The sequence below is a fragment of the Lygodium microphyllum genome, chromosome 15 (genome assembly GCF_053477565.2).
Source record: "Lygodium microphyllum isolate KBCC chromosome 15, Lygodium_microphyllum_v1.1.10, whole genome shotgun sequence".
In the NCBI taxonomy this organism is placed as follows: domain Eukaryota; kingdom Viridiplantae; phylum Streptophyta; class Polypodiopsida; order Schizaeales; family Lygodiaceae; genus Lygodium; species Lygodium microphyllum.
The window spans coordinates 2,035,211-2,061,252 of NC_141149.1; the positions used below are offsets into that span (position 1 = coordinate 2,035,211).

The 26,042-nt window shown below is 44.9% G+C and overlaps 1 pseudogene; it reads right to left on the minus strand.

Annotated features, from left to right (window-relative positions):
* Positions 1-14,124: 14,124 nt before the first annotated feature.
* LOC148024199 (NADPH--cytochrome P450 reductase 3 pseudogene) lies at positions 14,125-14,511 on the minus strand (annotated as a pseudogene).
* Positions 14,512-26,042: the final 11,531 nt, after the last annotated feature.

Here is a 26,042-nt window from a genome sequence, read left to right on the forward strand (position 1 = left end):
CCATTGCCATATTGTTTCCCAATACTAAACCCATATTCGAATTGCCGCGAGAAGCATAGGCTGCTTGTAATCGGGATTCCACCTCTTGTGCTCGTGTAATGGCAGTATCTATATCCCCCAAGGGGACACTGCTCAACTGCAATTGGATATTAAAGTCCAAACCATATAGGAAATATTGCAATTGGGCAGCTGCGGGGATAGGAATAGAGGTGTCCAACTTACGGAAAACCTCTTTTATCTTCTTCGCATAAGCACGAATATCCTCGTGTGGTTCTTGGTGGGTCACGTTGAGTACACGCAACCAATATTGCCCACCCCTTTCAGGGGCGAACTCCCTTCGAAAAGCTCCATAAAATGCATCAATGTTCAATATGGTTCCGGCTTCTAAACCATGATACCATATAGCGGCTCTTCCTTTGAGAGTCATATTGAAGAACATCATAAAATGTCCTTCTTCTTGGATGCAACAGTTAAACATCAGCTTTTGAAACTCCCTAATGTGGAGTTCCGCATCTTCCTCAACTAGCCCATTAAAAATGGGTAGCGGGTAACCTAGAGCCGGCAAATCCGTCGTTCCTGTTGGAATTGCAATAGGCTGCGCCATGACGCGGATTGGATTTGTACTAAGAATAGGGGACGGTGGGGTTACACCTCCCGCAATTGATGTGGACTGGCTTATGGCAGGAAGGGGAGCACTAGAGCTTCCACCTTCTCCTAACTTGCTGCTTGTGGTCCTAAGACCACTAGATCCACTCCCTCGTAAGGGTTCAGCACCGCTACGCTTAGGGGAATATCTCCTAAAAATTTCAGCACGTCGCCTAGCTCTCTCGTCTCTTTCTTGCTTTTGGATTTCTGCTAGACGATGCTTATCAACAAATAATGGATCAATCTCAGTATCCTTTGGCATAAACTACTAGTTGGTCCCTAAACAACCAGGATTCGAGAACCACCACTTTTAAGCGGCTCCCGGCAGACGCACCACTGATGGACCTAAAAACAGGCCGGCACTGGCTCATGCACTAGCCGGACCTCGTCACTACGCACAAGACAACCCCTCGGCCTCGCGGCCAGGAGCGTCTATCAAAATCTCTGCCTTCCTAAACATTGCGTTTGTAATACGTTGTAGTCCAACTGATCCTAGCCCACTACTCCTCAGAGGGAGTCCCTTTCACATATCCAAAAAGGCTCAAATCACATACACATGGGGTTCCTCCTACGGCTGAATGCCGTCAACCCTCTGCGACTCTCCTACACCTTGGGGATTGGCCCCTCGATGCGTCGCTCAACATATAGACATTTCGCACAAACGTCGCTCAAGGTACTCAATAAGCGTGTCCAGGAATGTACCATTGTCCTCACTTAATTTCCCCTTTAGGACCCCACGACTAGTCTACAGCATGGGTATCTCACTGCCTCACTACGTAGGTCATATCCTCACAAACCAATTGCAATGCATTTCCAGGAGCTGCTCACTGACACTTTCAAATTCTTTTTCATGCTCCATGCATTTGGTGGATGCCTAGTGCTCAAACATTTAGCAAAACAGTATCGTGCACAAGTGCAAAACATCCTTTTCATGGTTCCTTTCTAACGATTGTGCTTCGTTGCAAGACCTAGCACCGAAGTGTTCTTCGTGCTACTAGGCCTTAATTTTAATTAATTCCTCGTCCTAAATGCTTATGCAATGGAAATCAGCAACTTTATCATTAATTGCAACAGTATTTAAACACTTCTCAACTACCCTGCCCTCCCCCGGTTTAGTATTGTTTCGTTGCATGTCATTTTACAGTTTTTTTCCCATTATTTTTCATATAAAAAGCGGAAAACAACGAACTAAAACACGGAAACAAGGCTGATCTGAAGCAAATCTTCATGCCTCAGCCTTGCTATACATTCACGAACATTACTCATAATTTTCCCAATTTTCCGAAGCCCAAAATATAAATTTTTCCTATTTTTTAGGGTTTTTCCATCATTTTCTTGCAAATTTTCCCATTTTCTCCCATTTTTTAATTGCTAAAAATTAAGTTCAGTTTATGGGCTGTGGCCCTTAGTTCATTCCAGCAGAAACAGAAATTTTAGTAGGTGTGGATTAATTTATTGCATCATTTTTAGCCCAAAAAACCCTATTTTCCTTCATTTTTATGGTTTTTCGTGTCTCGGTTTTCTATTTTCTGCTATCCCACACATGTTTTTCTGATTTTTAAATGATGAATAGCCAGAAAACAACTCAAAGCACGACATACTCAAAACTCAATCCATATGAACACATTTTTATCAACCAAATTTGCATCAAAAGACCATTTTCTTTGTAAAAACAATTATTACCGTATCTTGCGGGTTTTTCATTAAATTTGGCACGTCCCACGATTGATTTCCAGCCATGAATTCTGATTGGAATCAGCAATCTACAATGGTTTTGCATTGCTCTTTCATCCCGTCAAGAATCGGCATCCATCCGGCCGTCCATCTCCATCCTATTCCTTCAAGCACGAACGGGGGCTAAGAGGAGAGAGAGGGAGGAGAGAGAAAGACTGATTTCTCTCTCTCCAACCAGTCCACCATTTCCTGCGCGGATTGAAGCGATGCGGAGCGTATGACGGAGGTAGAAGCCAGGCATGATGTAATCTATGGCTTGTGTATCAAGTCTGATCATGATTGAGGGGGGGGGGCGCCGTTTTTTTTGCGCTGATCTGCGTGAGTACATGCCGCCCTCCTTTTTTTTTACATGGGGGGGGGGGGGGTGCCCCCTTTGAAGGGCACCCCTTCAATCCTCAAGTGGCCACCCTTTCATTTCTGGCCCTTTTTCGGGCACCCCGGCCGGTTTTCGTCCATCTTCCGCATACGGACTCCGATCGTCAGTCTGAAAATTTCTGTGAGCTCATCTCGACATCCCGGACAGGCCTCCAGCTTTACTGACTGGCACAGGCACACGAAAAAATTATGAAAATTCTCGGAGTGTCGTACGGGCGCCCGTCAAGTACTTGACGCTTAAAATCGTCCTAGGTCGAGCTGCCGCCTTCGTGGTTGAGCATTTTCCCCCGCATTTCCATATTTTTTGCCTATTTTTAGGCATGTTCCGGAGCCTAAAATCCATCCTTCAGTCAGTATCAACGAGCTTGGATAACTCGGTGAATTCCTGATCGGTGATAGCAGAAGTGGTTCGCTGCTCGTAAGATGTGATGAGACGTTGTTTAATGGCTTGCTCTTTGGAAATCTCGCTGTTAAGCAACTCAGCGGGCAGAGCGAGAAGCTTTTGCAAATGCGAATTCAAAAGTCTCCCAAGAGCAAGGCATATTGCGCACTTCTATTGCAAAGGGCTCTTCTAATAGACCTAAGTCCAAGTGGTCGTAGATAGCTGAGGGCTAGCGACACGAAGGTGGCATCGAGTCATTTAATGCATTCCACCACGTCATCCCCGGTGTCCTCAGCAAGGTCAGCGGGTAGCGCTAGAAAGGATTTTTTTTCATAGGAGGGGGTGAGGTCGACGGGTGGTCAAGGTTTGCTAGAACTAGAGGCCTTGACAATACAGAGTTGTGGTTGGGAGTTTCCTTGAGCCTGCAGTTGGGCTGTTTGGAATATGGGTGGATTAGGGTTAGCCACAACAGATGGACTGCTGCATTCAGGTTTGCTTTGGGGAGTCGGATTGACTTGGTCGGATGATGCCTCCTGTGACGGTGGCTGTTGCTTGGGCCGATAGGCCTGTGCGACTCTCTTGGGCCAAAGCGTAGATGAGTCGGATGGCTGGGGCTCTGGAGAGTACTGCGGCTTATGGTTTTGAGGTGTTATGGGACGTGGGCTGATCAAGCTTGAGGGTGGCGTATGAATAGTGCCTCTGGCCGTTGGGGCCTTAGGGATCCATAGCCAGGTATTTCCCTCGTAGTAGCCTTACGCATGCAAGAGGGCTTTAGGGACCCATCTTTGCTTGATCACGCGACGCTTCCTGTGATTGCGTCTTGGCCTCCTTGGTTTAGTGTTTGGGGTCTTCTGAGAATAGGAGCGTCGACTCCTAGGCGGTTGTTGCGGCTGTTTAGGCACCCATTGAAGGCAAGGCTATTGGGCCTTAGCTTTGGCTACTGCGGGTTACAGTTTATGGAAGTCAGGGAGTGGTGGCCTTGCACTACCCCCCTCCTTAGTCTTGTCTACGGACATTTCTGCCGGTGGCTTTGTGGACGGTGATGGTGTCGCGCAGCCCTTGCTGAAAGCTGTGACAATGTGCATGTTGCCTATTGCTAGGTGGATGCGCTGCGACTCATAATCAACATTGCAATGGGTCTGCTTTTTGAAGGTTCGCCCCAGCAGTGACTCCGTGCCTGCATCTGCAGCACTTGGTAATACGTAAAAAAGTATTGGAACAGTTTCGGACTCAATAGAAACGATGACTCTGCACTTGCCGAGAAGTGTGTATGAGTAGGCCCCATATGGGTTTAATTGGGTAGTTGTGGGTTGAAGTAGTGGTTTGCCGAGTTGGATCCAATGACTGTGGGTTAAGACGTTGAAGTCTGATCCCTCGTCGATCAAGGCGTTGAAAGTGCATGTTTGCTTGGCAGTGATCGTGATACGGAGGTAAGCAGGTTCTACGGTTTCCTCCTCCTCTTCGTTGATTTCAGTGATTGTAGCTACTCGTACTTTGACCGGTGGTTCTAACAATGGTGGCTCATGCAAAGGATGCGTGGGAGGGTAGTACTTCTTAACATGACTGCCATTGAAGAAGCCTATTCCCTCACCGTCTAGTGTCTCAAGCTCGACATTGTCGGTTGGGCTGATCGTACGAACCTTGAAGGGTTCGAGACCTCTGAATTTCATTTTTTGCTTATGCCCCTTAACTGAGTAAAGGAGCACTAAGTCACCCTGTTCAAACTTGCACTACTTGACATGCTTGTCAAACCAGATCTTGCATCGGGCTTTCTCACAAATAAGCGTGTGGGTGGCTAGAAGATGAGTCTCTGATAGGCGTTCAAGCTCGACTAGGCATTGCGTCCATGCCTCCTTCCCTTCCCATCGTTCTTGAAGTGCTATTCTCAGGCTAGGAACGAAGAATTCTAATGGTAGAATTGCCTAAGTTTCATAGGTCAGCCTAAAGGGGGTTTGGTCGATAGCCGTTTTATAAGCTGTGCGGTAGGCCCACAAGGCTGCCATCAGCTTATTGTCCCAGTTGCTGCGTGAGGCTAAGACTACTTTAGTCAGGACATTGATAAGAATCTTGTTAGTTGATTCTACCTGGCCATTCGCCTGAGGGTAGTATGGTGAGGATTTGAGATGGATAATGAGAAAGGTGGATAGAAGATGTGCTATCACTTCGTTGATGAAGTGTGTGCCTTGATCACTAATCAGTTCGATGGGGCAGCCGAAGCGCGAGATCACTTGCTCCCATAAGAACTTGGCAGTCGTCCTAGCGTCGTTTTTTCGTGTGGCTCTTGCCTCTGTCCATTTTGTGAGGTAATCTGCGGGCCAGAACGATGTACTTGGCTTGTGAGTACTGCGCCGCAGGACTGATGGGCCCTATGAAGTCAATTTCCCATTTTTCGAAGGGTTGGCGAGCAATAATTGGGGTCAACTCCATTTGATCTTTACGAATCGGGACTTTTGTCCGTTGGCACTCATCACAATGCTTGACGAATTGCTTGGCATCGCGGAAAAGTGTGGGTCACCATAGTTGAGACTGCAGCACCTTCCGTACTGTCGTGTCTTCACTAAAGTGTCCTCCCGCGATGCCGCTGTGCGCCTCTGAGAGCACATCGTGCATCTCATGCTCACACACGCATCTACGCAGCAATCCGTCTTGCCCCAGCCTATAGAGTTGGCCTGCAATCAGCTGGTAGGGTTGGATTTTTAGGATCAAGCGCCTAAGTCGAGCTTTTTCTATTGGTTGCTCAGGTAGTCCGTGCTCGAGCACTTGGACTATGTCGTCTGCCCAATATGGCATTAGATCAGCCTTAAATAAGTCTCTCTCGCTGGACAGGTGGAATATGTGGGTGTCGTGTAACTCGTCAACGATGCCTTGTCCAGCGGCTTCTCCTGTGGGGATGCATGACATGTGATCAGCCATGTAATGTTGTTTTCCCTTTCACACTACCATGGAGAAATCGAACTCTAGAAGTAGGAGGAGCCATCGAGCTATGCGCCTTGTAGCACAAGGTTTGTTTACTAAATAGAGCAAGGCTTGATGGTCCATGAAAAAGATGAAGGGAGTGGCCAATAGATAATGCCAGAATTTCTTCACAGGAAACACCATGGCTAATCCCTCCCTTTCTATTGTCGAGTAGTTCATCTCTGTCTCAGTGAGTTGTCTGCTAACAAAGCTCACTGGATAATCTAAGTTGTGCTCACCAGGTTGGCACAACATTGCCCCCACGGCAAACTTAGACGCATCGATGTGCACGTGGAAGGTAATGGTCCAATCTGGGGCTCGTAGAATTGGTGCTGTCGTTAGAGCCTTTTTTAATTCTTCGTACACTCGTTGGCATGCCTTGGTCCATTTGAAGACAATCAGCAGCTTGTACAATGGTCTGGCGATCAGCGCGTAGTTCAGTACAAACCGTCGATAGTACCCTGTATGGCCTAAGAAGCATTGAACTCCCTTGTAACTAATTGGGGGTGGAAGGTCAACAATAACCGTGACCTTCGAAGAGTCAGTGGCAATGCCGTTCTTCGACACCACGTGTCCTAAGATGCATCCGTGCTTTACCCAAAATTGGCACTTCAAGGGGTTCAAGGAGAGACGATATAAGCGACATCGTTCAAAGACTGCGCAGAGTTTGTCTAAGTGTTTGATCCAGGTCGAATGGACACACAGGTCGTCGACAAAGACCTCTAACTCCTTGCGAAGCATGTCCTTAAAGATGGTGCACATGAGACGTTCAAATGTGGCGGGGGCATTGGTCAACCCGAAGGGCATGACTATGTATGCAAAGACGCCCCACTCAGTGGCAAAGGCGATCTTGTGCCTGTCCGTAGGATGCACTTGCACCTGGTTGTACCCTGAGAAGTCGTCCAGAAAACTGTAGGCTTCCTTGCCTGCCACCCTCTCAAGCATGTACTCGGTGTACGGCAATGGGTATTTGTCTCTCTTGGTAGCAGCATTCACCTTCTTGTAATTGACGCACACTCAGATTTTTCCGTTCTTCTTCATCACAATGACTATGGGTGATACCCAGTCTGCGTGCTCAATTTCATAAATGAATCTAGCTCTCATCAGCTTGTCAATTTCCTCCTTGACAGCATGAGCGTGTTTTGGATTCATAGGGTACGGTCGCTGCTTGACTGGCATTGCATCCAACGTCATGGGTATGTTGTGAGTCACAACACTCGGATCTACCCCCTGTAGCTCTTCTAAGGACCAGGCAAACACGTCTATATACTATTGTAAGAGAGCGGCAAGACTCGTTTCTTCTTTACCAGTCAAGTCGTCGGCAATGAACATTGGTCATGGTGTTTCCCCTTCCTGGGCTAAGTCTACCTCCTTGACTTTGGCTGGTCCCTCGATTGGTTCACTCGCGTCTGCCCTTGATGTTTGGCACCTAACAGAACTACTATCCTATCCCCTTTTTTGAATCTCGTGAAGTGTTTAGGGAGGTCCTGTGGCTTTCGCTGTTCTTCTATTCGTGTATCCCTGGGTTGCTTTGCCTTTTCCTGCCTTAACCATCTACACCTCAGGTGGATAGGTAGGTCCCCCTTGGTACGTCTGGTCGTGTGGGTGGCCTAGGGATCTCTGGATCACTATCCGAACTAACTTTCGATTCAGAGTCAAACCCTCCATCTTTGCTAGAAGAGGTGGTCTCCCCTGGTGGCCGTAGTTAAGATGGTGATTCAGTCCTAAGTATTGATGTTGTTCCTGGCTGGGCTAGGCCTGCTTGCTCAAGGTCTATGGCTCCTATGCATTCCAACCAAGCGCGATCACATTCCATGCGCATGACTCCTCGCTCTACTCTAAGGTTCTGCCTTTTCTGCGGCTTGGCATCTGCTCGTATCTGCTCAATTTCTCGTCCTTCAGTGTCGTATTCTACGGTATCTACTTCACCCTCACTCTCATCACTGAAGGGTTGGCAGTCTTTGTATTCGTCGCTAGAATCTTTGTCATCCGACTGCTCGTCGTCTCCTAGGGTTTTATATGCCTCGTGTCGTTGGTCAGGAACTAGGGCCCAGTTATACATGAGGTTTAAATCGTGCACCCTGGTCCATTGCCACTTGGATTCCTCTAAGAGATCCTGGAGTGGTTTGAAATTTACAGCTGGATTGCTAGCTAGCTGGTTTGTTAGGTATTCCAGTATCCCCTGGAGTTCCCTTTTGTTGGATGGTACTTGGAAGGTGACAAGCTCAGGATTTCTCCGGCGACTTCCTACCATCATGCAGACTCGTGTATAGAGTGCTTCGTTGGACTTGCCGATCGTCTTGATGGCTTGCTCGTACGCCTCATGATTCGAGAATGGCAGGTCGATTGTAGCGAGAACGTGCATCCAATCCCACTCTTCCTCTGGATATGGGATATACTTGGTCAAGGGCCCATAGGGCTTCTTGACCTGAGTGTTCCCCTTGAGCATAGCAGAGATGGCGTCTAGGTCGACTGGTGAGGTCTTCCAAGTGTCCATCTCTATTCTTACGGCGTCCGTTCTATTGCCAAGGAAGATCAAGCCGTTACCCCAATCTTCGATGACTCTAGCATTGCGCATCCAGGGTTGGCCTAATAGGATATTGTAGTCCACTCCCTTCATGACTATAAAGCCAATAGAGAACTGGACACCTGCGATCTTCACTGGCCAATTCTTCAGTACCCCGAATGGCTTCACTCTCATACCGTTTGCTAACGTGACATTAAACCTAGCAGCTTCGACAGGTGGGTTTCCCCTGTTGAGAATCAACAATCACACTCACTCAAACAGCCTCTTTGTATGGAGCTTCAGGGTCAAGGATATGCAAGCTAAGCTATCCCATATGCACAATGGTGCCTACTGCAGCTTCCTACTTTCCTATAAAGCATTGTACTTGCTTCCTTTTCTAAATGAAAATGATAGTACTCTTTTCTTTTCAGTGAAGTGTCAATGTCATTGTCCACATACACAAGATTGTGTTTATGAGTCCAAGTCTCAATCTTGGAACCTAATTCACTTGTGTAACAAACAATGTCCTTTCCATCATGAGTCTACACTTCTTCTTCCATCCTCCATAGCTTCCGCCTTTGCCATGCTCTAGATCCTGCATTTCTCACATGGTATCAGGGCCCAGCTGGGCATGGCATTGCTTCTCCAGCCTCTCTTGATTCCTCTCAACCTCAATCTAGCTTAATGTCAGCTCATGACTTCATCTCCCAACTCTACTCTCACTGAAGCTTCCATGGCAGCCATAGCCAGCAGCACCCTGTCAGATTGAGCTGCTTATATCTCACTCCACAGGTTAAATCTCTTGGAGCTTCCTTCTGGAAAAGTATTCCCCAACTCATAAAGCTTCCCTGTATCACATCAATCCAGGACATTTGACCATCTGGAGCTCAGCATTGTGAAAATTCTCAATCTCTGCTCTGTGTCTGCCATAGACAGACAGGACCTACCTCACTTGGAGCTTCAATAACTTCTCAACTAGGCCATTTCAGCTCTTGATTTCTTCTAGGGAGTTGTTCCTCTACTCAAGCCGCTTCATCCTCACACGTAAATCGACGACATTGCTGCGCCCTGACCTTGGCATTATAGAAATCGTGGAAACCTATCCTGAACTGCGCCGAATCTGTTCGCGCCCTCTGCGTGCTTCATATAGCCAGCGATCTTGACGATTATGATAGGGCTTTGATAGCCCATGAAGTCAGCTTCCTAGGCATGTAAAAACTTTTGAAAATTATCAAGTATAGCTCCTGCAATGTTGAAAAAACCAGGCCCCTGTCTCAGAAACCCTAATTCCACCATAGCCAAAATTTCTCAAGCTTTTTTTTCTCAGTTTTTCTTTCTCCTGACACTCAACCCAAGTCTCTGTCACTCTAATCCATTGACCCAGCATCAAATCAAGGAGGGGAAGGACCTGAGAAGATTGAAGAACGACCGAACGATCCCGAACAAGAAGAATCAAGAATCAAGCTCAATATCAACATTGACATAGTGTGTTTTCACACTGTCACTAACTGTGTCTCTTGACACACTGCATTCTGCTCTTCTACTGATAAAATCTCAGAATTCTGGTGTTGATTTGCTGCTGATCTTGCAACCTCAACATGGGAAAAGACTCTCCAAATGCTCGATTCAAAGGAGTCGGGTTTCACACCTGGCAAACCCGCATCAAGCTCATCTTGATGAAAAAGGGTCTCTGGGCCATCACAAATGACAAAGAGAAGAAACCTCGGGACGCGGACCTTGCAACTACTTGGCAAAAGAATGATGACAGAGGTCAGGCCATTATCAAACTGGAGCTTGACGACAGTTATATCCACCATGTGGATAACTGTGAGACCTCACAGGATACATGGAAAAGACTTGACACCCTGTTCGGTGCACAATCTAAATCATCAAAGTATGGTCTCCTGATTGAGTTCTTTAGGCTCGAAATGAAGTCCAGCACATCACTTGCCACACATCTCAATTACATGGAAGGACTCCTAACCCAACTTGCAGGAATCAACATTAAAATGGATGAAGATGTTTGCATCGGTGTTCTACTTAAGAGTTTGCCTCCTGAATATAATAATGTATCAACAACTTTAATCAACATGCCAAATCCTGAACTTGTTGATATCCAGGCATCACTGTTAGAAGAAGAAAAGAAACTTAAAAGCAAAGAAGAGCCCAGTACTTCAAAGGATGAACAAATGTTATATATAAACAACAGATACAAAGGTAAAAAGGAACCACTCTTCTGTGACTTCTGCAAAAGGACCGGACATACTGAGAAGTTCTGTCATGCTAGGAAGAGGTCCCAAAAGGCCTATCTTGCAGCTGTGAAAGAAGAAGAAGACCACGGACCAAAAGATGAAGATGAAGATGAAGATGAAGACCACCAGGATCGGAAGGACAAGACTCATCAGTCCTTTTACTCTCATAATTCTGATAGACTGTTTTAAAAGCCTTGTACTTCCTTACCCTAATGCTTCCTGCCATAAGCTTTGTAAACTCCTTATGTAACTTGGCATTACAGTCCCTGTACACTTTGTGAGGCCCCTGTTACAGCCTCTGGATGTCCATCATGTTTTGGTGCCCACACTTAGCCTTTTCTGCAACAGCCTCTGGTGTCTACCATGTTTGTGGTGTGCCCACACTTTGCAGGTGGTTCTCATTACAGCCTCTACACACTTTGTGCCTTTCTAGTTGTGATTGAGGAGGGGTGTTGAGAATCAGCAATCACACTCACTCAAACAGCCTCTTTGTATGGAGCTTCAGGGTCAAGGATATGCAGGCTAAGCTATCCCATATGCACAATGGTGCCTACTGCAGTTTCCTACTTTCCTATAAAGCATTGTACTTGCTTCCTTTTCTAAATGAAAATGATAGTACTCTTTTCTTTTCAGTGAAGTGTCAATGTCATTGTCCACATACACAAGATTGTGTTTATGAGTCCAAGTCTCAATCTTGGAACCTAATTCACTTGTGTAACAAACAGTGTCCTTTCCATCATGAGTCTACACTTCTTCTTCCATCCTCCATAGCTTCCGCCTTTGCCATGCTCTAGATCCCGCATTTCTCACATCCCCAAGTCTGAAGCACTGCGTAGCTAAGCACATTAACCCTAGCTCCCGTGTCTACAATCCCCTTTCTTGTTGTGTCACCTAGGGCTAGGACTGATAAGACTGCGTGCATCTCAGAGCCTTCCCAAAAGGCATTGACGTGCAAGGATTTAGGCATGGAGTGCAGCGTCAAACTTGGTAATTGCGTTTCTGCATCATGGTCTTGAGGGTCTGCCGTGACCTGCTCTTGTGACCCTTCGACCCACTGCTTAAGATCTTGCCATAGGGTAGGATGCTACTTAAGCAGATCTCCCAGGCTAAGTGTTACAGGGGTAGTCACCAGCGTGGTCAGGAGATTGTTGGATACTCGTCCCTCCCCTAACCTAGATTGTCCGGGCCAATGGGCGCGACTGATCTGAGGCTCTGTCGCGTCAAGGCTTGGTCTTAGCGGCACTGATTGTGGCGCGGTTGCTTCTGCCAACTTAGGTTGAGGCGGTGATATTGGCGTGCTTACGCTGGAGAGATCATCGATCTCGTCCTCTATGATGGGCTCAGCGTCTTTGAGATGCTCTTGAGCCTCCTTCACCCATTCCTTTACCTTTTCTATGGCCTCTAATTGTCGCTTTGGATGTGGGTATTCCCCTACCTTAGCGCTTCCCTTTTCGGCCGTCTTAGGGGCTGAAGTCTTTGCCTCTGTGTCTAAAACCTTCTTTCCCGCAGGCAGAGTCGTAGCACTCTCGGTATTTAGTGCGACTTTAGCTTCCGATCTCTTCTTCTTCCGCCTGCGGCTTTTCTTCCCTATCGAGGCTGCGTCAAGGTTGCTAGGTCTTGACAGAGAGCCTACTTCGTTTGGGATCTGGTCATGACCCGCAATGGAATGGGTGTGGCCTCCCCATCGAGGTTTTCGACACTAAACAGCCCCAATGGGACAGATGGCAAGTTGGCTGAGCTAGAGGATGGCTTTCGCTTTGGGCAATCTACGAAAAGATGGGTGATTCCGCACTCTGTGCACCTTTGGTCAGCCTTATCTCTGTTTTGTTGCTCTCTTTCAGGGAAGCATGATGAGACATGACCGGGGTGACCACAAGTCCAACACGTGACTGGATCCTGCGGCGGCTGCCCTCCTAGGCCTCTACCTCGTCCTCGTCCTAACGCCATCACCGACACAGGTCGATAATCCATGAGGACCGCATTGCCCTCGTCACCGTACGAGACTTAAGGGTATATATAGGTCTCTTCATCATTCGGCTCCTCCATGTAGTGTATTGGAGAGTCGCTCGGTGGGTGGGTCACGTAAGGACCAGGCGGTCTAGGAATGCCGGTAGGGTTGATGTCCATGTATCTTTCTTGAGTAAAGATAATTGCTTGGAAGCAAAAGACCAGCCGAAAAATTGGAATAATCTATGAACTTAAGGTTTGACTAAGTCGGGTTAATAGGGTACGCCCTAACCTAGGATATAGGGGATCTTGCCAAGTCGCAAGTCATCCCGGATCGAGTGCTGGATGCATTCAAAAGGAATGATTCATTTCTTAGCAATTTGCCAACAAAAATAACCAATGGAAATGTTTGTGCTTGTTACAGATTTAAGAGCACTGTTTGGCTTTGTTTGATCAATGAATTAAAAGATAAATGGATATCTAATACTTCAGGTTGAAGGCCTAAAGGGAGAGGCAGCTTCAGTTACCCTCGACTGCCTACCTGACCCTAACCAAGGGGGGTGTTAACCGCGCCGCAAAAGTGGACCGAACCCACCGTGAGAGGTCTCTCCATTGAGCGCTACTTGGAGTAGGAGGACGCTTGGGTGCCAGGGGGCTCTGGCCGTAAATCCCTTGCCTTCCGAGCCTTGCACAAGAGGCTAACGTGACTCGGGATTGGATCTCGAGGCCCGCATACTAGTCTACGGTGTCGTAGAGTTTGTGCAAGAGCTGCAGAACACGGGGTTCAAGGTACAGCAAGGAATGAGGTTAACAAAAATATCTCAATAACTCAATATTTGATGCCAAAGATCACTATATTGCTTGTCAAGTACATTACAAAAGAAGAGTCAAAATAAATGACAAAGCATGACAATCTGTCCACTGCTTTACAATAAGCATATGAGCTTGGTTTTCACGGCACCAAATAATTCAACCAGATTCAGGACTTAGTCATAAACAGCTTGTTCAAACTCCAGGTCCAACGGATAAAGCATCTGATAAGTGCATGCATAGGCTCCAGACATGTATACTGCTCAGGTCAACATCTGAAACCTATTGCAGAGAGATGCAGTCCATAATGGCATATAGGGCACACTCTTGCATCCACTGCATCAAAACTTGTATCCATCACTCGATTCTTTAAGACTTTCAACACAATCCCATACTGAGCAAGGAGCTCTTGCCACACATTATCAACTGCATCATTCCTATCTTGTAGACCATGGCATGCACTCCTTAGAGCTTGCTTCATAGCCCCTAATAGAAGCTTATCATGTGAAACAAAGCTTTTACATCTCTGTTCTTTGTATAGCTTTTTCATTCATTTTATGCTGCACGTATTCTTTGCTCAGTCCATCCCTTGAAAAGGCTACAGAGAGTTCTGTTATAATGCCCGTTTTAGCATGTGCAAGAATCTCTTCCTCATAAATGTAATCCTGTTTCCTTGAACGGCAACCAAAAAAAGGAAGTGCAGGTCCGAGCTCTTTTCCAGATGCTTGAAGTGCAGCTCTTCCTGTAGAAAGCCCCCTGAAAGGTGCCAAACCAGTCCCTGGACCAACCATTATTATGGGTGTTAATGGATCCTCTGGTAGCCTAAAATTTGTCTGTCTCACAAAGATCGGTGAGCAGCTACATTTATCATCTGTTTCACATGTGGCTGGAACATCATTCTTCATCCATGTGGAGCATACACCTTTATGCAATCGACTAGTGGGACTCCTACCATAAACACAGGTAACATGTATCCGCTTAGGAGAGGACTTTGGAGATGAAGAAATTGAGTAATAGCGAGGCTGGAGACAAGGTGCAATGGCAGCAAAGAAATAGACACTGACAGAGAGATCTCCCCGTTCAGTCGCCTCAGTCCACTGCTTTTTTCCTTGGCATTCTCGGAATGTCCTGTTTTTGGTTGTGGATTCGTGCCCAATCCAAGCTTCAGTAAGAAAATTTGCGGCTTGAAGAAGATCGGTGCAAACCTTGAAGCTTTTTCCCCAGAGCGAGCGCAGAAAGGGGCTCCGGGCAAGAGAAGACAAGCACCTTAGAAACTGCCTGCTGAACTTCGATAATGATGAAACAGAGCTGACAAGGCCATCCAAATGAACGATCGGGCAAAGAAAGCTCAGAAGGGATCAAGGCGGTGCAGCAAATCGGCTGTGGTGGAAAGACCTGCGGAGCTATAGGCCGCCTCTCCAGAAGTGGATCATTCCTCTAAAGCAACAGCAGAAACTCTCGAAATTTTAATCACAGCTGGGAGCGTCAATCTCCTTCACGTAAGGATATGAGATCTCTGTGGGGCGCACTTGATGATGTACTTCCTTTGCTGATGATCGCATCTGATCCATGACCACAGCTAATTCTGGCCATAGGTAGTGTATTATCTGACCTGCCAGAAGCATTATAACTGTGCGCACTATTAATACTTAATTTCATCCTGCTTCCCTTCTCTCAAGCAGTCCCCTAGAGCCCTGTTTTTTCGCAGACATCAACAACGGCCACTATAGAAATCCATCTGAGGATGTACATCTCGAAGACAGTGAGCCAATGTAGAAGTCCTTCACTCCCACCATATGCCAGATTCAAAGCAGCTCTAATGGCCACCTCTTTTCATAGCTTGCACCATAATTCCATAGCAATTTTTCCCCTTCACGGTAGTAGAACGAGCCAGAAAAAGCCCCCTGCCATCACTAATTCCCTCCTTAATTGCCTGGTAAAGAGCAAAAAAAACTCCTTTTTGCCAAGAATGTTGAGATGACAAGCTCAACACATGCGGACATTGATGATGGACCGCCTGGTTAGATGGGTCCACACGTCTACACTTAGCACTTCGGTGGTCATTATGACTCTCACATGGCCACTGACTCATTACTTATTATATTCAGGTTGTTACACCTATTTACAACTGGCATAGTTATAGCGCCAGTCGACTAGTGTAGTCGGTTATGCATTATTTGACTTAGTAGGCCACTTTCCTTTTATGTTGTATCTTATCTATACTTTGCGTACATTGTAAAGAGTGTGGAAGAAGAAGAAGAAATCAGCAAGAAAACGTTTTGGCCTCCATCTCTCTTCTTGTCTCTTGAGTGAGCTTCTCCTTGTGCATTCTGTGTGTGTTCGGCGCAGCATCTTGAGCAACCCCCTCCACCACGCGATTCGTGACATGGTATCAGAGCCGCGCCATTGAGAGAGGCTGATTTCGAAGGTTGAAGCAAAGGAGAAGAAGCAAGGTTCGAGCAAGCAAGCCACGGGTAAGAAGCTCTCCCATCCTTCCACTCTCTCTCTTGGATAGTGCCTGTGGAAGCACCGAAAGCAGGGCAGAGCAAAAATCTTAGATTGCAGTGAGATTTGGTGTGCGTGAAGAGCACTGTGTATTCTGCAAGTAAGCCCTTTAAGGCTTACTCGGAGTTATTTTGGGCATCTGAGGCCGTTTCAGGGCCCGTTTTAGAGCCGCAAGGTTGCGGACAGCAGTTTCAGGGTACGCTGTGACTTCAACTGTATTGACCGAAAGTGGGTGCGCAGGTTACTTTCCATGATAATTATGATCTACCATTCCATTCATAGGATAAGACATCGTAGTGGTACCTAGTTTTGGAATGACAAGTTGATATTTGTACCTGATAGACCATTCGTGTTAGCAGTGGCATCTTTGCCCGAACCCCCTTCTGTGGTCGCGGCCTTCCCGATTACTTGGGAGAATTTGTGTTTCGGTGCCATTCTTGAACTTGGAATGCGGGGCTTCTCTTTTCTCGGTGCTCTCATTTTTGTAGGAATTTCCTACACTCCTCTTGGAATCCAGTAACCTCTTGCGGGAATAGCGAGGGAGGGAGGGTATTTGTGAACCCCCTCCAAGAGGAGGAGGGGAGGAACTTCTAGAACCTTCTTCTATCTCCGTCTCTCTCTCTCTCTCTCTCTCTCTCTCTCTTTCTCTCTCTCAGTTTTGGTAGAGGGAGGGAGAAGGTGGTATCGATTTCTTTCAAGGAGGGGGGTTGGGGAGGTGTTGGCTTCATCCTAAGGGGGGGGGGTATTTATGGGGAGGAGGGGTGGTATGGTGACCTTCTCCCCACCCTCCACCTGGGCGGCAAAACGTCCCATCGCCATGCTATTGCCATTGTGAGCTAGGGAGAGAGATAGTGGGGGGGAGGGAGGTGGCACACATGTGCCCCTCCTCCCCATTGTTATCATTGTCGTCTTCATCATCATCATTTCCTACTTCCTCTCCCTCCCACTAGTTGGTGGCGTCAATAGGGGAGGGGGAGTAAATTTTTTTTTAGTAATTTAATTATTTAGGGGGGGTCCTATGGGACATGAAAAGGGGGGATTATTACATCCTTCCCCATTAAAGCGAGTTGTCCTCATCTCGAAAGGAGTTGGGGGTATTGTTGGTTGAGAGCACTCTCATCAATCCATGTGGCATCTTCTTCTAGATATTCCTTCCACTAGATGAGGTACTCTCTGAGAGTTCTACTTCTCAATCGCTTCTGTTGAATGTCTAGGATTCTATCGGGCTAGAGCTCAAGGATTCCTTGGCTTGGCATTACAACTTGTTGATCATTGAGTACATGACTAGGATTGGATACATATTTCTTTAGTAGGCTAACATGAGATACATTGTGAACCTTTACATTCTCAGGGAGTTGGAGTTTGTAGGCATTGGGACCTAGGCACTTGAGTATTCTGTAGGACCTGCAATACCTTGGACTTAGCTTTTTAAACTCTCCTAATGATAAGATTTTTAAACTCTCCTAATGATAAGGAGCTCTTCTTGGGTCGTATACAAATAAAAACCATATCTTCTTCTTTGAAGAGCCATTCTTGTCTATTTAGATCTGCATAGGCTTTTTGCCTATCCTTGGCAGCTCTAATCTCTTGTCTGATGGCCTTGACCTGCTCATCCATTTCCTCTAGCATTTTCTTGGAAGCTTCTACCCTTAAGATAGGATCTGAAAAATTCAGTGGAGTACGCCAGTCATGCCCATACAATGCTTGAAAATGTGTCATTTGAATGCTTTATTGGTAAGAAGCATTATAGGCGAACTCTACCAATGGTAGATATTGGATCCATTTCTTCGGTTCGCGGTAGCAATATGCTCTAAGAATATCTTCAATGAATTGGTTGACTCTCTCTGTTTGGCCATCAATTTGACGGTGATAGGCTGTATTGAAACAGAGTTGAGTCCCAATGGCCTCGAATATCCCTCTCTAAAAATGACATCTAAAGAGGGAGTCGCTTCACATATTTCCAAATTATTCAAACCTTGACAAATTATAAAGATATTAGGATGATTATTCATCCTCTTGCAAGAAAACTCGCGTAAGGACCTGCCAACCTTGTTGCGAGAATTGGCCATTCCCTTTGATCCAATCACAAGATCATATGACTCCGCACTTGTTGCATAGGTGTCGCATCGAATTATGAGACTATTCTACTCATCAAATGGAGTCACGAAACAATCAGTTCCTGATTACATTAGGCGGATGTCGTTAGTACTAGGGTTCCAAGTTCCATCTTTTTAGCGTAAGATTCTTAGGGACAAACCCTAGATTACTTCCCAAATATGTTCCACTGTCCCTACATTCGGTGAATGAGGGCAAGTATTTAGGGTATAGGAGTTTCAGTTTTAGCAATACGTGTGACTAGGTCACGTATTAAATCCTAGTGAGTTCTTTGGAATTGATTTAACTCTTCCTAAATCGAGTACTCCGCGGGTTTAGGTTTTTAGGTTTATGCCAATTTGTTTAATTCTTGACGATAATCACGCTATCATTTCCATAAACACATGACTCATTGTCTATGCGTAAATTGTTTTTCAACCCTAACTTATCGGTTTAAGATCAAGGATAGGTTAGGTTATAACCTAATTCCAACTAATCATCCTGTAACTTGCAAACAAGATTTATGCTAAACAAGCAACCTTTTTCTAGTAATTATGCAGTTGAAAAAACGATAATTGACTAGAGTTATGCAACGTAAGAGTCATTTCATGCCTTGCACTTTCCTAAGGATGCCTAGCACTTCCCATGATGATTCATTGCGAAGAAGATATGGCTTAATAATGCGATATGCAGTTTATACTTCCATGTTTAAACGAAGTATACTATTTTAATTCCATTTTATAACAATGGACATTAATCTAATTTTAATTCATTGCAATGCATAAAGCTATTTGCTAGAAATGCATATCAATCTTTTCTACCTACTTTATTTTGTTTATTTTATTAGAAATACTAATGACTGAATTCCTCCGTCTCATGAGTTAATTTTTTTCTAAAGCGTTTAAGACGAAAATGCATCCTATTTCCAACAATTAACCTTGCATGATTGAATTATAACAATACCAAATAAAAATTAGGAAGGAAAACCTGGACTTGGGGTGAGATGTCCACGTGGATGCTAGGAGATGACCCTCCTGCGCTGCGCCTTGGGCTTTCTTAGGAGGCATCGCGACTGTAGCCTTTCCGTTGTGGATGCAGCTTTGCAACTCCTTTTTTTAAATTCCACCGTAGCTCCCTTTGCGATAACTTGCCCCGTCCGTCGGAAGCGGTTTTAAGTTCCCTCCTTGAAGTAGGGATTTCAAAAAAAAAGGGGGTGTTTCAAAATCTTTCGCGAATAAGGCCCATTAAAGCCATGGGAAAGGCTTAATGGCCTTTTAAAGACTCACACGAACGGGGAATAAAAGGTGTAGAAACCCTTACGAGGGTTTTTGTATGGGGAAAGAAGGTGTCAAAAAACCCTTAACGCCCCCTTTTCTTTTACGTGTGGGGAAAAAAAAAACAAGGGTATGAGAGAGGTAAAAGGGGTATTTTTGCATGGGAAAAAAAAGGCTAAGGGGGCCCTTAGGGGGATTTGAGATATGGGGGGGGGGGAGAATAAGGGCTTTTAGGGTAAAAGCTTTTGGCGAGGAAAAGGGCCTAAGACCTCTTAAAGGCTCTCCAAGGAGAATTTGGGGGGAAAAGGGGCTTATAGAGCCCTAAGGGGGGAATTTCCAGCGGGAAAAAAGTAGCCTTAAAGGCTATAGGAAGGGGGTCTAAGGGCCCTTAGGGGAAAAATTGGAGGGAGGGGGGTAGTCCCAAAGGCCACAGGAAGGGGGGCTTAGGAAGCCTCCCTTGGAAGCTTCTAAGGCTTCCAGAAGGCCTTACAAGGCCACGTGGGCAATGTTCGGGAGGTGGCGTATGGCTTCGGGCGGCAGCGCAGAGAGCCCTCCTCACCCTCTCGTTAGACTGGCGGCGACTCCCTTCAATACTAGGTCACCCTGGTCGAAGTCTCACTACTTGACATGCTTATCAAACCATTTCTTATGTCGTGACTTTTCACAAATTAGTGCATGGGTAGTTAGAAGTCGAGTCTCCGATGGGTGTTCTAGCTCTAGGCATTCTATCCATGCCTCCTTTCCATCCCATCTCTCTTGCATAGTTCTAGACCTATGGGGCAGACTCTCCTTGATGATTGAGGTTAGCTCCATCTTGTCCTTTCGAATGGTCAGGGACCTTGGTCCATTGTTGGCACTCATCACAATGCTTCATAAATTGTGTTACATCACAGAAAAGTGTGGGCCACCATAGTTGAGATTGCAATACTTTGCACATTATGATGTCTCCTTTGAAATGTCCTCCAACGATTCTATCGTGTGTCTCCACAAGTACGTCATGCATCTCATGTTCGTGCACACATCATCGTAGTAAGCCATCTTTCCCTAATCTAAAGAGCTAATCGACTATCAATTGATAGGGTTGTATCTTGAGGATAAGTCACCTAAGCTAGGCCTTCTCGATAGGTCTTTCGAGTAGTCTATGTGCTTTAGCACTTGGACTGTATCATCTACCTAGTGTGGTGTCAAGTCCACTCTAAATAAATCCTTCTTGCTAGATAGGTTAAAAAGATGCATATCTGGTAAGTTGTCTATGATAGCCTATCCAATGGCTTCTCCTATGGGTATGTGAAACATGTGATCAAAGCAAATAGTGCTTCTTTGCTTTGCATATAACCATGGAGAAGTCAAATTCTAGCAGAAATAGCAACCACCTAGCTATGCGTCTAGTAGTGCAAGGTTTGTTCATGAGATACAACAGCAGAGTGCAAAAATGTTGGATCTAAAGCATGGCTATGGAGGTTGAAAGAGAAAGAGTGAGCTTATGAGGTAACAGACATCACAGTCTTGTGTATTGACAATGAGATACAACAGCAGAGTGTAAAAATGTTGGATCTAAAGCATGGCTATGGAGGTTGAAAAAGAAAGAGTGAGCTTATGAGGTAACAGACATCACAGTCTTGTGTATTGACAATGACACAGACACTCTGCTGGAAGTACAAAAGTACTATGACATTGCATTCAAAATGAGAGCAAGTACGATGCTTTATAGAAATAAGCTAGGCTACACTTTCCTCCACTGTGCATATGGGATTTTGCATCCTGAGTCCACATTGCTCCATACAAAGAGACTAAGCTAGGTGTGATTGCCAACATCTTAACACCCCTTCTCAATCACAACTAGAGAAGTACAAAGTATATAGAGGCTTTAGTGAGCAACCACCTACAAAGTGTGGGCACACCACAAACATGGTAAACACCAGAGGCTGTACAGAAAAGGCTAAGTGTGGGTACCAAAGACGTGGTGGACATCTAGAGGCTGTAACAAGGGCCTCACAAAGTGTACAAAGGATGTAGTCCAAGGTTATATGAGGAGTTTACAAGCTTATGTTAGAAGCATTAGAGCTAGGCAATACAAGGCTAAAAGAGTTCATCATAATAGAAGGACTGATGAAGTTTTTCCTTCTACATGTAGTCCACTTTGCTCTTTTCGATTTTGTACTTGTCCTTCACTTTGCTTGCAGCTTTAGGGTCCTCATGGTTGATATTGTTCTTCTTCTTCTCTGCTTTGTTTGCAGCTTTCCTCTTTTGGTCCTCTTCTTCATGCTCTTCTTTTTTATTGACTTTGCTATTGGAAGAGAGGGAGAGAGACAGAGTGGAGGAGAAGATGAGCCTCATCTCATTGTTGTTCTTCTTCCATTATTCTTCTCTCATACTAACTGAAAGAGACTTACGCACATAGGTATGAATAATCAAGACTAAATTTAGTTTAAGCCACTGATTACACTGACTTATTGAATGTCATACACGTTGTTACGCGAGCGGTGATCGAGAGCAAGCCTCACTCACAACCCAATAACGAGACGTTAAGGAGTGCCGGTTGGGATGATTGACTTTGTTGGATGCACAACACAACTTGAAAAATTCAAATATTCGATAATACACCACAAGCCACATATAAAAACAAGACAAAACACAATGCCTCTTGAAGCTCAAAACAAGTAAAAACCCGAATGTGGGTAGAGCATCACACAACCACAACACAATGAAAATACCAATAATTCGAAAACAAACCAAGTGAGATATATTTTGGTACCTTAACAACATTGAGCGGATGCTCGGTGCTTTCACATCCAAAGGCTCCGACTTCCTAATTGGCATGAAAAGAGCTCACTCTACCATGCGACCCTTCACTCTCCTCTCTCACATAATATAATTGTAATCAAGGGGGAATGCACTTAACTCTCCATTCTCATCTCCTTATATAGTTTTCTATCCATATTCACACACATTAGGCTTTTTGCTTTCAGCTTTTGGCTTTTGCTTTTCTACTGCTTTTCACTATTTTTGGTTTTTCTGCTTTATGCTTGTTTACAACTTTTTTGGATCATAACTTCGTCATTTGAACTCCGAATATAGTTGTTCGGGTACTCAAAACGATTGGAACGTATCTGGTCGACAAGCCAACGTGGGCAGAATTACAAAAATCCATAAAAAATTGATAGAAATACTAATTTTTATAAATCGCTTTATTTTTCTTCATATTTTATTGTGGACAACTTATTCCCTTCCTTGGACTATTGTCCTTGTAATTGCACACACTTTCAGCACACATGTCCTCTTTTCCGTCAAGAAATACTCACTGACGATGTAAAACGTACGACCTTTTTCCTTTGATCCTTGAGTCTTCAAAATGAATATTCTCTGATATGAACCTGTTTTTTATGCAATGTGCCCTAGCAGGAATATGCTATGAAAGAGAACTCCAATGGCTTCACTTGTTTGAGGTTGATCAGTAACCAAGTTGACTTGCAGTGTGTTGAAAAACACAAGCAATGGTAGCATAAAATTTCACTGCACTTGATGCTTGTCCTTCAGTGAAAGCTTCAAATCTTCAAAAGCTTTCCAAGGTTTGCTTATTGGATATTGAAATATTTTCATACTTTTACTTAGTGGATCTAAAGGTCAGAACCTTGCTTGAGTTCAGTTGGTGAAGAAAAAAAAGCAAAAATATGAGCTTGAAGGTAAGTGGCTATGGCTCCCAGTTACAGTTTCGTGATAGCAACATGATATTTTGGCTATAGCAGCTCATCTAGTAGACCATTTGAGATGAAATTTTGTCAGGAGGTAGCCGATATGAAAAAATTCAAAAGCCCTATGGTAGCCCTTGACATTGTGAGGTGTGATGATGGAGCCATCAGTTGAACAACAGGCTGGCTGTCTATGACTTCCTACAGTACCACCATTGTGAGGTGTGATGATGGAGCCATCACTTGAACAATAGGCTGGCTGTCTATGGCTTCCTACAATACCACCTTTGAGTAATCTTCTAATATCTCTTTGCTGGACTGAAATTTTCTCAAGACCTCTTAGTTGAAGTAAGTCACCTATATGTCTAAAAAATGACCTATGATAACTCATGGAATAATGCTCAGAGTAGGGAGAGTGTTGAGATGACAAGCTCAACACATGCGGACATTGATGATGGACCGCCTGGTTAGATGGGTCCACACATCTACACTTAGCACGTCGGTGGTCATTATGACTCTCACATGGCCACTGGCTCATTACTTATTATATTCAGGTTGTTACACCTATTTACACCTGGCATAGTTATAGCGCCAATCGACTAGTGTAGTCGATTATGCATTGTTTGACTTAGTAGGCCACTTTTCTTTATGTTGTATCTTATCTATACTTTGTGTACATTGTAAAGAGTGTGGAAGAAGAAGAAGAAACCAACAAGAAGACGTTTTGGCCTCCATCTCTCTTCTTGTCTCTTGAGTAAGCTTCTCCTTGTGCATTTTGTGTGTGTTCGGCGCAGCATCTTGAGAAAGTCCCCCCACCACGTGATTCTTGACATGGTATCAGAGCCGCGCCACTGAGAGAGGCTGATTTCGAAGGCTGAAGTGAAGGAGAAGAAGCAAGGTTCGAGCAAGCAAGCCATGGGTAAGAAGCTCTCCCATCCTTCCACTCTCTCTCTTGGATAGTGCCTGTGGAAGCACCGAAAGCAGGGCAGAGCAAAAATCTCAGATTGCAGTGAGATTTGGTGTGCGCGAAGAGCACTATGTATTTCTGCAGTTAAGCCCTTGCAAGATTTGCAAAATGCAGGTTATGTGCAGACGGGTGATGATTCATGCCACCCAATTTCACACATTGGAAAAGTTTCCTTGTCCTTACATGATGGTAAGACAAAGAGTCTTTCAGATGTATTACATGTGCCATCTATTACAAAGTATTTGGTGTCAGTCGGTGAGATGGTAGAGCAAGGGATGTAAGTTAAATTTAATACAAAGGGCTATTTTGTAGAAGACTTCAATGACAAGTGTAGGTTAGTAGCAAAGGGAAGTAGAGTTGGACGTATGTTCACTCTGGATGCTGGAATTCCTACTATGAATGCTGCTATGTATGCTAAAGGAAAATGTGTTGTTGCAGATATTGAAATTTGGCACAAACACATTGGACATGCAAATGTACAAAGGCTAAAATTAATGCAGTCCAAAGGGTTGGTTACAGGTTTGCCTACATTTAGAGTTGCAAAATTTCATAAGGTATGCGAAGCATGTTAGTTTGGTAAGCATGCAAGACAACCCTTTTCACATGACAGAGATGTAAGTAGAAATATCCTTGATGTTGTGTATACAAACATTTGGGGGCCTACACAAAATGTATCTCTTGGAGGCAGTTCATACTTTGTCACATTCATTGATGATTGTTCTAGAAAGCTGTGGGTATACTTTATGAAGGAAAAGAGTGAAGCGTTTGAGCACTTTAGAACTTTCAAGGCTGCAGTTGAAAGAGAAACAGGCTTGAAAGTAAAGTGCTTGAGGTCAGATGGAGGGGGAGAGTACCTCTCAAATGAGTTTAGTGATTTTCTAAGGTCTCATGGGATAAAGAGACAGTTCACATACAGGTATACCCCACAGCAAAATGGGGTTGCAGAAAGGAAAAACAGGCATATTGCAGAAGTTGCATCTGCCTTGATGGCTGAAAAGAATATGCCTAAGCATTTTTTGTCTGAGGCTGTTCATACTGTTGTTTATATTATGAACAGAACTCCCACAGCTGCAGTTCATGGGATGGCTCCTGAAGAATGCTTTACTGGCAAGAAGCTTGATGTATCGCACTTGAAGGTATTTGGCTGTGTTGCATATGTTCATGTGCCAGATGAGCTATGGAAGAAGCTTGATCCAAAGGCAGAAAAATGTGTCTTTATTGGATACTCTTTAGAGCAGAAAGGGTATTGATGTTATAACCCTATCACATGTAAGTTCAGAGTGAGTAGGGATGTCATCTTTGATGAAATGAGTAGTTGGTATGCATCTAGTTGTGATGCATTGGATGATGATGATGAACATGACACTCATGTGTAGGCTAAAAAGTAAGAATCACAGACTCTTAGTGGACCAGAGACATCATCTGGTAGTCCTTGGTCTGGGAGACTAAGGAGTAGCTCTACATCTTCAGGTGCATCTAGTAGTACTACAGGTAAAGACAAAGGAAAGAATAAAGTGTCAGATGGCATTGATGCAGTTCTTGATGGAGACTCCAGTGGCATAGAGAGCTTGGATGATGAGCTTGGCATTCCTTTTGTCAGGACACCAGGTGTACAGAGAGCTCATAGTAATGTAAAGGCTCCATTAAGTGATCCGGTGGTACGTAGATCTAGCAGGGTGAGATACCCTGTTAAAATATTTGGTTTTGAAGGCTATGCAACTCACCACTATGGTTACATGGTGAAAGTAGTTGAGGATGTTGAGCCCACTTTTTTTGAGGATGTTGTTGGTCATGCTCATTGGGATGCAGTAATGGATGCGGAGATGGCTGCATTAGAGGCCAATAATACTTGGGATCTAGTATCACTGCCGAAGGGAAAGAAAGCTATTGGATGTAAGTGGGTTTAT